We start from the raw sequence: 7,977 nt of genomic DNA, 5'->3' as shown, positions 1-7,977 counted from the left end.
AGCCTTGGCAGCTCATGACAAGAGCCTCGGGTGATCACTGACATCATAAGTAAGAGTGTCAACTGTTATATCAATAACTGGGGTCACTGTGCACCTGCTCCCCATGTAGGACCTCTGTCCTTAATGTGTCATACTATGAGAATTAATGGTAAAGCTACTACTCAAACAGTACTCTATACTTTGTGTCTGTGTGGGTGCAGTCTGTTGAAGTCTTAGTATATACTAAGTTGATCTTCTGTATGTAAAGATAATTGAAAATGAATCATGATGAAGAATGGGATGGGAGAGGGAGTGGGATATGTGATGGTTGTGGGTGGGAGGGAGGTTATGGGGGGGGAAGCCGCTATTAATCGAAAGTTGTACTTTGGAAATTTATATTTGTTAAATAAAAGTTGAAAACAATGCATAAAAAATATTTTTAACATAAACTCCCCACCTGTGTAAGTGATGATATCAGACTTTTAATACATCCCTAACCAACTGAAGGTGCTGGGAATTTAACAAAGTCAGTGTAGCCTTTTTACATTATTAGCTGAAGAAAAATGGGTTCCCCTTAAAGATTTTTAATCAGGACTGTAATATGGATGTCTTATGATTTCTCAAGAAGACTATCCTGAAACTATCCTTTCAGGATAATTGTCATGAGAGAGGGAGTCTGTTGAAGCTGTCCTCAGCATTTTTCTGCTAAACTTTCAGTTAGCTTTCTTTTTTTAAAATTTTTTTTGACAGGCAGAGTGGACAGTGAGAGAGAGAGAGACAGAGTGAAAGGTCTTCCTTTGCCGTTGGTTCACCCTCCAATGGCCGCTGCGGCTGGCGCGCTGTGGCCGGCGCATCGCGCTGATCCGAAGCCAGGAGCCAGGTGCTTCTCCTGGTCTCCCATGCGGGTGCAGGGCCCAAGGACTTGGGCCACAGCAGAGAGTTGGACTGGAAGAGGGGCAACCGGGACAGAATCTGGTACCCCGACCGGGACTAGAACCCGGTGTGTCAGCGCCGCAGGCAGAGGATTAGCCTATTGAGCTGCGGCACCGGCCCCAGTTAGCTTTCTTAAAACACTTTCTTAATAAAGAGAAGTTATTGGTCTTTGGCACTCCTGGAAGTCAACAAGTGAAATGCCTAGAACATCCCAAAAAATCTTGTTGTAAATTTTACTCTGGACCGGTCTGCTTTTTCTGTGACTGGATCATTTACACCTCTTACTAGACATTTCATTGGTTGTGCTTTGTCTTCAAGATCCTACTGTTAAACCCATATTTTGTTTCTTGTTACAGTAACTTGTACAAAACCTTGATCCCATTTATTTACAATCGCCATTGGGAGTTATGCTCTTCTCACTAACTAATTTGAGTACAATAATTTTGACACCATTGAGTGGAATGTTTGTTCCAATCTGAGTCTCCGTTTTTATAAAGGTTTATTTATTTATTTATTTGAAATGAGGGGGAGCACGCGGGGGTGGGAATCTTTCATCCACTGGTTCACAATAGCTAGGGCTGGGTCAGGCCAAAGCTGAGAGCCAGGAGCTTCTTCTGGATCTCCCACATGGGTGCAGGGGCCCAAGTACTCTAGGCATCTTGTGCTACCTTCCACCAGTGTACTAGCAGGGAGCTGGATCGGAAGTGGAGCATCCAGGACATAAAGAGGTTCTCATATGGGATGCTGGCAATGCAGGTGGTGGCTTAACCCACTGTGCCACAACACCAGCCTACCCAATTTGAGCTTCAGTCAGAATTCTGAAAGCTGAATCAAATACAATATCTCTGATGCCAAGACTAATTAATTGATTTATTTATTTATCTTGAATCATACATCAAGTTGAATGCTTAGTACAGAAGGAAACTACAGTGCAATATTTAACACAAATATTTTTTCTCCATCCTCACTATCAGGTGGACAGTCCTCCTGGGTCCAGACAAACTAAGTCTCCAGAAACATGGACAGCTGCCTCTCCAGGGTCCAGCCTCTCATATCCTCCTGCTACATTTTCAAACATTTTAGCACAAATCCATTAGAGAAGAGAAGAAGCAAATGAACAAAAGAGGAACTTGAAAAGATATACATTGCAAGCCATGCAGTAATGCATTATTGGCTTAGACAGCAACCAATATATAAGATGTGCATCTCACACACAGATTACTTAATAAAAGAATATAAAAATCTTGCTCAACAGTGTTAAGTGTATTAAAATAGATCTGTATCATACAGAACAGTTTCTCCTTTAGTTGTGAAAATAACAGCAGGAAGTTTGGCAGGCTGTGAGACTCTTGGTGAGCCCCTTTGCTCTACACATGTGTTTGTGGGTGTGCAGATCCAGCCATGGTCACATATGCACACGCTTGTTCAGTGCAATTCAGAACCATGTGATATGCTCCAGGTGGGAACCCTGCTATTCCTCAACACTTATCTTATTTTGCTAAGTGGCTCAGGACCAGAGAAGACATGTGTGTCATGAGCTGGTACAGCCCACCCAATGTAAGAGGCTTGTTCAAGGAGCCTAGGACCCTCTGCTTCCTGGTAACAAGGAGACAGTGAAAGGAGGGGACTCTCCTGTCTCCAAAGGCCAGACCCTCTTGAGGCCACTGCCTTTTCTTTCTCTCCCACCCTCCATCCTTGTTCTTACAAACCTGTGGCTTGCTCCAGTGTGGCCAGTCTCCCACTGCCAAGATATTTCTGTTTGTACCTTAAAGGAGAAACCACAAAAGCAGAAAATGGAGTTAATGAGTGTCCCTCTTTCCATTAAATATCTTAGCAAAAAATAAGTCCTACAAAATGCAAAGTGATTTTTTTGGCATAGTGTCTGTACTGGCAAGAAACAAGCAATGAAATCCATATGGGTTCTGTGAAAGAGGGAAGTCCAAGGCTCTAGTCATTAGCTGAGTGAGTCAACCCAAATGGAAAGCAGTCAAGGGCCTCCCTGCCTGGGTGTGGCTCACCCTTGCCCAAACATTCCATGGGAAAAATACACCATTTGCAGAATGAGTCCAAAAGATCACCAAAGCAAAAAGGAAAATAGCAAGCTTGCTCTGAGACTCTAGGAACAGGGCAGGCCTTGGCCTTGGCAGTGTCCCCTGGGAAGGCTTGCCTCACACTTTCTTTCTAGTTAAACAGCTGCAATTTTTAAAAAAATTATTTTATTTGAAAGAGTTACACACACACACACACATACAGAGAGAGAGAGAGAGAGTCTTCCACATGCTGGTTCACACCCCAAATGGCTGCAACAATCAAAGCCAGGAGCCAGGAGCCAGGAGCCAGGAGCTTCTTCTACATCTCCCAGGTGGGTGTAGGGACTCAAGTACTTGGGCCATCTTCTGTTGCTTTCTGAGGTGCATTAGCAGGACGTTGGATCAGAAGTGGGCCAGCCAGGACTCCAACTTGTGCCCACTTCTTGACCCCATGGCCAATCCCTCTACTTTTTTTAAAAAGATTTATTTATTTACTTGAAAGTCAGAGTTATACAGAGAGTAGGAGAGGTAGAGAGAGAGAGGTCTTCCATCCGCTGGTTCACTCCCCAGTTGGCTGCAATGGCCGGAACTGAGCCGATCTGAAGCCAGGAGCCAGGAGCCTCCCCCGGGGTCTCCCATGTGGTGGCAGGGGCCCGAGGACTTGAGCCATCTTCCACTGCTTTCCCAGGCCACAGCAGAGAGCTGGATCAGAAATGGAGCAGCCAGGGCTCAAACCGGCACCCATATGGGATGCTGGCACTGCAGGCGGAGGCTTTACCTGCTACACCACTGTGCCGGTCCCAACCCCTCTACTTTTAGTACTCAGCTATCCCTCCACCCTGAAGGATGCCATGGAGTCAGTGCCCTCAGCCAGTGCCTTTGGACTGAGTGATGCCTCCCCTTCCCATGGGAGCAACATGAGGCCATGGAGAGAGCGAGACCTGGAAGCCTGACGCCTGAATAGGGGCAGGCTGTACCTGGGCACCTCACACCTTCACCTGGCTTCTGGGTGTCCCCTGTGAAAGCAAAGGGTATAGAACTCCAACCCTTCCCTGTAGGTCTCTGAGAAGCTTGCATGGCTCCTTGTCCCTTCTTTCCTCAGTTTCTGTCTACACTTACTTTTGTCTGAAATCCATAGCATTTGTGAATTAAAGCTGATAGCCCCCAAGTGGTGAGAACAGGTCTCAGTGCTCTCCCTGCATGTGAAGACGGGTCCCTTAGTGTCAGTTGTGGCCCTGGGGATGCTAGAGGACTGAATGTATGGCTGCTGCTGGAGGCTTGTTTCAGGGCATGGTCAGCAATAAGGCAGGGCTCTTGGTCATCGTGTTGACCTGGAGCAGCTGCTTGTCCAGTGTCAAAATTCAAGAGGACCTAGAGATGGTCCAGGGACACCTGAGTGCCCTCTGGTGAGCCAGCAGGCTCTTCTTAAGCTCCAGGCATTTCTCCACCATGGAGGCCAGCTGAGGGTCTCACTGGCATAGCATTGAGTGCTCACTGAAGCAACTTCTGCTCCTCCTCTTTCACTGTCTTGTGGGTGACGTAGGAGCTCAAGATAGTCAGCAACCAGGTCCAGGGTACACTCTCATATTTCTTAAAGGTCTTCTGCACAGCCACCTGCTGTGGGGTGCCATCTTGATGGGCAGGTCCAGGAAGCTTAGGTGTTGTGCACCACAGCAGTTTAGCCCCATGTTTGCATGTCATGAGGAACAAGGCACTGTTGAGATAGTTGGAGGCCAGCCATTTCCTCTCTGTCTCTAGGACATCACTGTAGGCAAGATTGGCTGTTTTGCTTCTCTTCCTGCTCTTGCCACTTGCTCTGAATTTCTTCCTGGTGTTCCATTGTAAACAGGCCCAGTGCTACTACGAAGGCGATTTTCTCAGGGTTCTCCAGGCTCAGGGGCCTGTCTTCTCTTTGGTGGCCTGAGCTCCCTGAGATGGCTCCTCCATGGGCAAGCCACTACTCCATAGGTTGTGTCTGCACTTAAGGCTGAGTGATGGTGACCTTGCTTTGGCACTGATAAGGAGGGGCTCTAATCTGTTGTTGTCACTGACCATGGAGACGGCAGTGCTGGGGGTAATGGCGGTGACATTATTGGGGATGGTAGAGATGATGGCATAAGTCACTCTGGCACTGTTCAGGGGTGAGGTGATGGTGGTGGGCTCAGCGAGGACCAGAGGCTGACTGTTGTTGGTGGTGAATGTGGGGAGTTGGCTGCAGTTTTAATGCTGACCCTGGTGGTCCTCTGGAATGTTGGAGGTTGCTTGAGTGCCAGTCTTGGCTTGAGGAAATGGATCTGGAATCACTCTCTGGCTTAACCTGAAGTAGTACCGCTTTTCCTTGGCTGGCAAACCTCTGCAAGGAGTTTACCTGAGGACCTGTGGCAGGCACTGCAATGATGATTCCCAAGGTTTATTCATCCCTGAGTGGCTGCCTCTCCTGGAGCTGCCTCTTGAAGGCATCTGTGGAGATGCCGAGGAACAGACTCAGGTCAGCCCCCAGGTGCACCCCAAGTTTTCTGGGTGCATCCCAATCTTGTGGTGTCTAGGCAGAGCCACATCCAAAGACTAATCTCTTTACCCCTTCACAAATTGTCATTATGATGTGATGTTCTCATCACTTATTAAAAAGAGTAACGATTTGTAAGCTGCTAATTTCTTTGGGGCATTGCATTTATAAACTTTTCATAAAGCATCGATGATTGATTTCTACATTCTTCCACTCACCCTGCATCATGTATTTGAGGTTTCTTCTTTTTTCACTTTTCATAGAACTCATATTACTCCTACAGAAGCTCTTTTCAAACTAATATCTTATCCTTATCAGTGCCTGAAACAAGATACTCTTCAGACACATCATAACAAGTTAGTCCTAGTTTATTTTGGTGTAAAATATTTTGAAATCCAAGAACAGTTTTTTTTTTCGTGATATACATTGTCCACCAATGTTAAGAAGTTTCCTTAAACCAGTAGATTCAAATCCAGTAATCCATGGACACAGACCAATCCTATCATGTTCTGGCCAGAACTGGAGCAACTGGAGCCCTTCTACTTCACAAATGGGAATACAAAAAGAAATGGTTTACTTTTAAAATGTTTTGGCAGTTTCTCCATAAAGGTGTAAAAATTGATAATATATTACCCTTTTTAAAAGATTTGGGACAAATAGCATGGAAAAGTAATTACAGTGTATGTGATTTAAAGTAGATAGTGATTCTAACAGAAAATTCAATGGGTACAATAAAAATGCACCCAGGCTTCAAGAATCCTAAGTTGAAAAGTGAGAACACCAGGAAATATTGACTTGAATTTTTAAAGTGTTTTGTCTTAACATCAGTTATCTCATTATAAAAATTAAACTGAGCAGACTTATGTTTTTTTTAACTTTTATTTAATGAATATAAATTTCCAAAGTACGACTTATGGATTACAATGGCTTCCCCCCATACTGTCCCTCCCACCCACAACCCTCCCCTTTCCCACTCCCTCTCCCCTTCCATTCACATCAAGATTCATTTTCAATTATCTTAATATACAGAAGATCAGCTTAGTATACATTAAGTAAGGATTTCAACAGTTTGCTCCCACACAGAAACATAAAGTGAAAAATAATAGATGATTTTTTTTAAATGATGATGAAATCAGATCAGACCTATTGTCATGTTTAATCCCAGTGAGAGTCAAGTTGGGAATTGATAATTTCTTTTTTTTTTTTTTTTACAGAGGATCAGTTTAGTATGCATTAAGTAAAGATTTCAACAGTTTACTCCCCCATAGAAACACCAAGTGAAATATATTATTTGAGTACTCGTTATAGCATTAAATCTCAATGCACAGCACATTAAGGACAGAGATCCTACATGAGGAGTAAGTGCACAGTGACTCCTGTTGTTGACTTTACCAATTGACACTCCTGTCTATGGCATCAGTAATCTCCCTATGCTCCAGTCATGAGTTTCCAAGGCTATGGAAGCCCTCTGAGTTCTCCGACTCTTATCTTGTTTAGACAAGGTCATAGTCAAAGTGGAGGTTCTCTCCTTCCTTCAGAGAAAGGTTATGAATTGAGGCCATTATGACTACTTTATATGTGAGCTCAATCTATTTTAGTTACCAAGTGTGAGACAAATTTGTCACCCAGTCCACTATCAGTAGAATCAAGTATATGATACTTGGTGACCAGTGGAAGGTAGTGGGAAGTCTACTTTGTCTCTTTCACTCTTGCAGTGAGTCTCTTCTCCCTGTTTTCTTCCTATGTCTAGTCACTCCATTCACTGTTTTCATTCTCTCCTTAGGGCCCTTTCTGTGTATTTCTTCTGGGCACTTAAACTTCTCATATCTATTTAAGAGTCTGCCTGCCCCCACCAGAGTGTGATATCCCTTATGACAAGCACAGCATGTCATTGTTCTCTACATATCCAGCATCCCCCATATCCTATAGCATGGTAACACCAAAGTATGTCTATTGAACTAATTAGTATTTTCAAATAACCCTAAGAGAGAGCATCTTCATTTGAGAATCGTTATTGTAGATGTCATGTTCATAGGCATTCTACTCATGGCTTTTTGTTTTCTGCCACTACAGGGGAGTGGTTCTGCCAAAGAGTCCTGGAGACCTTGCAGGTAACCGCCTAGGACAGACAGTAAATGCTAGACCACATTCTTTCCTGAGAATTGGCAGAACACTCGTGATTACTCTTCCAGCAAGAAGAGATAAACAGCATGGTGAGGAGCTGTCACAAGGCATTTTCTTACCTGCCTGTCCATCCTGCTGGAGGATATCACAAGGCCATTCCTCTTCCATTTCCCTTGTTTCAGTTGAGTACAGGATGATTCTCTTTGCCTCACCACAGAGTACAGCTATGGATCTTTTAGTATCTTTCTCCCTTAGGCTATGGAAGTGGGCTTCTCACTGGTAGAGTGACCCATAATTTGTTGTGTCAATCAGTAAGCACTTCTGTTATCAGTGTCAACCTGTGGCATTAGGAACACAGCTTCAGTATGCTGATCTTGTTGGCTGTGTTTTCAAATAATAAACTAT

The 7,977-nt window shown here is 44.4% G+C and overlaps 1 pseudogene; it reads right to left on the bottom strand.

The window, feature by feature from the left end:
* Positions 1-4,303: 4,303 nt before the first annotated feature.
* On the bottom strand, positions 4,304-7,740 carry LOC100358996 (PHD finger protein 21B pseudogene; annotated as a pseudogene).
* Positions 7,741-7,977: the final 237 nt, after the last annotated feature.

This window comes from Oryctolagus cuniculus, chromosome X (genome assembly GCF_964237555.1).
Source record: "Oryctolagus cuniculus chromosome X, mOryCun1.1, whole genome shotgun sequence".
NCBI lineage: Eukaryota > Metazoa > Chordata > Mammalia > Lagomorpha > Leporidae > Oryctolagus > Oryctolagus cuniculus.
This window is presented reverse-complemented; position numbering and strand designations above follow the sequence as displayed.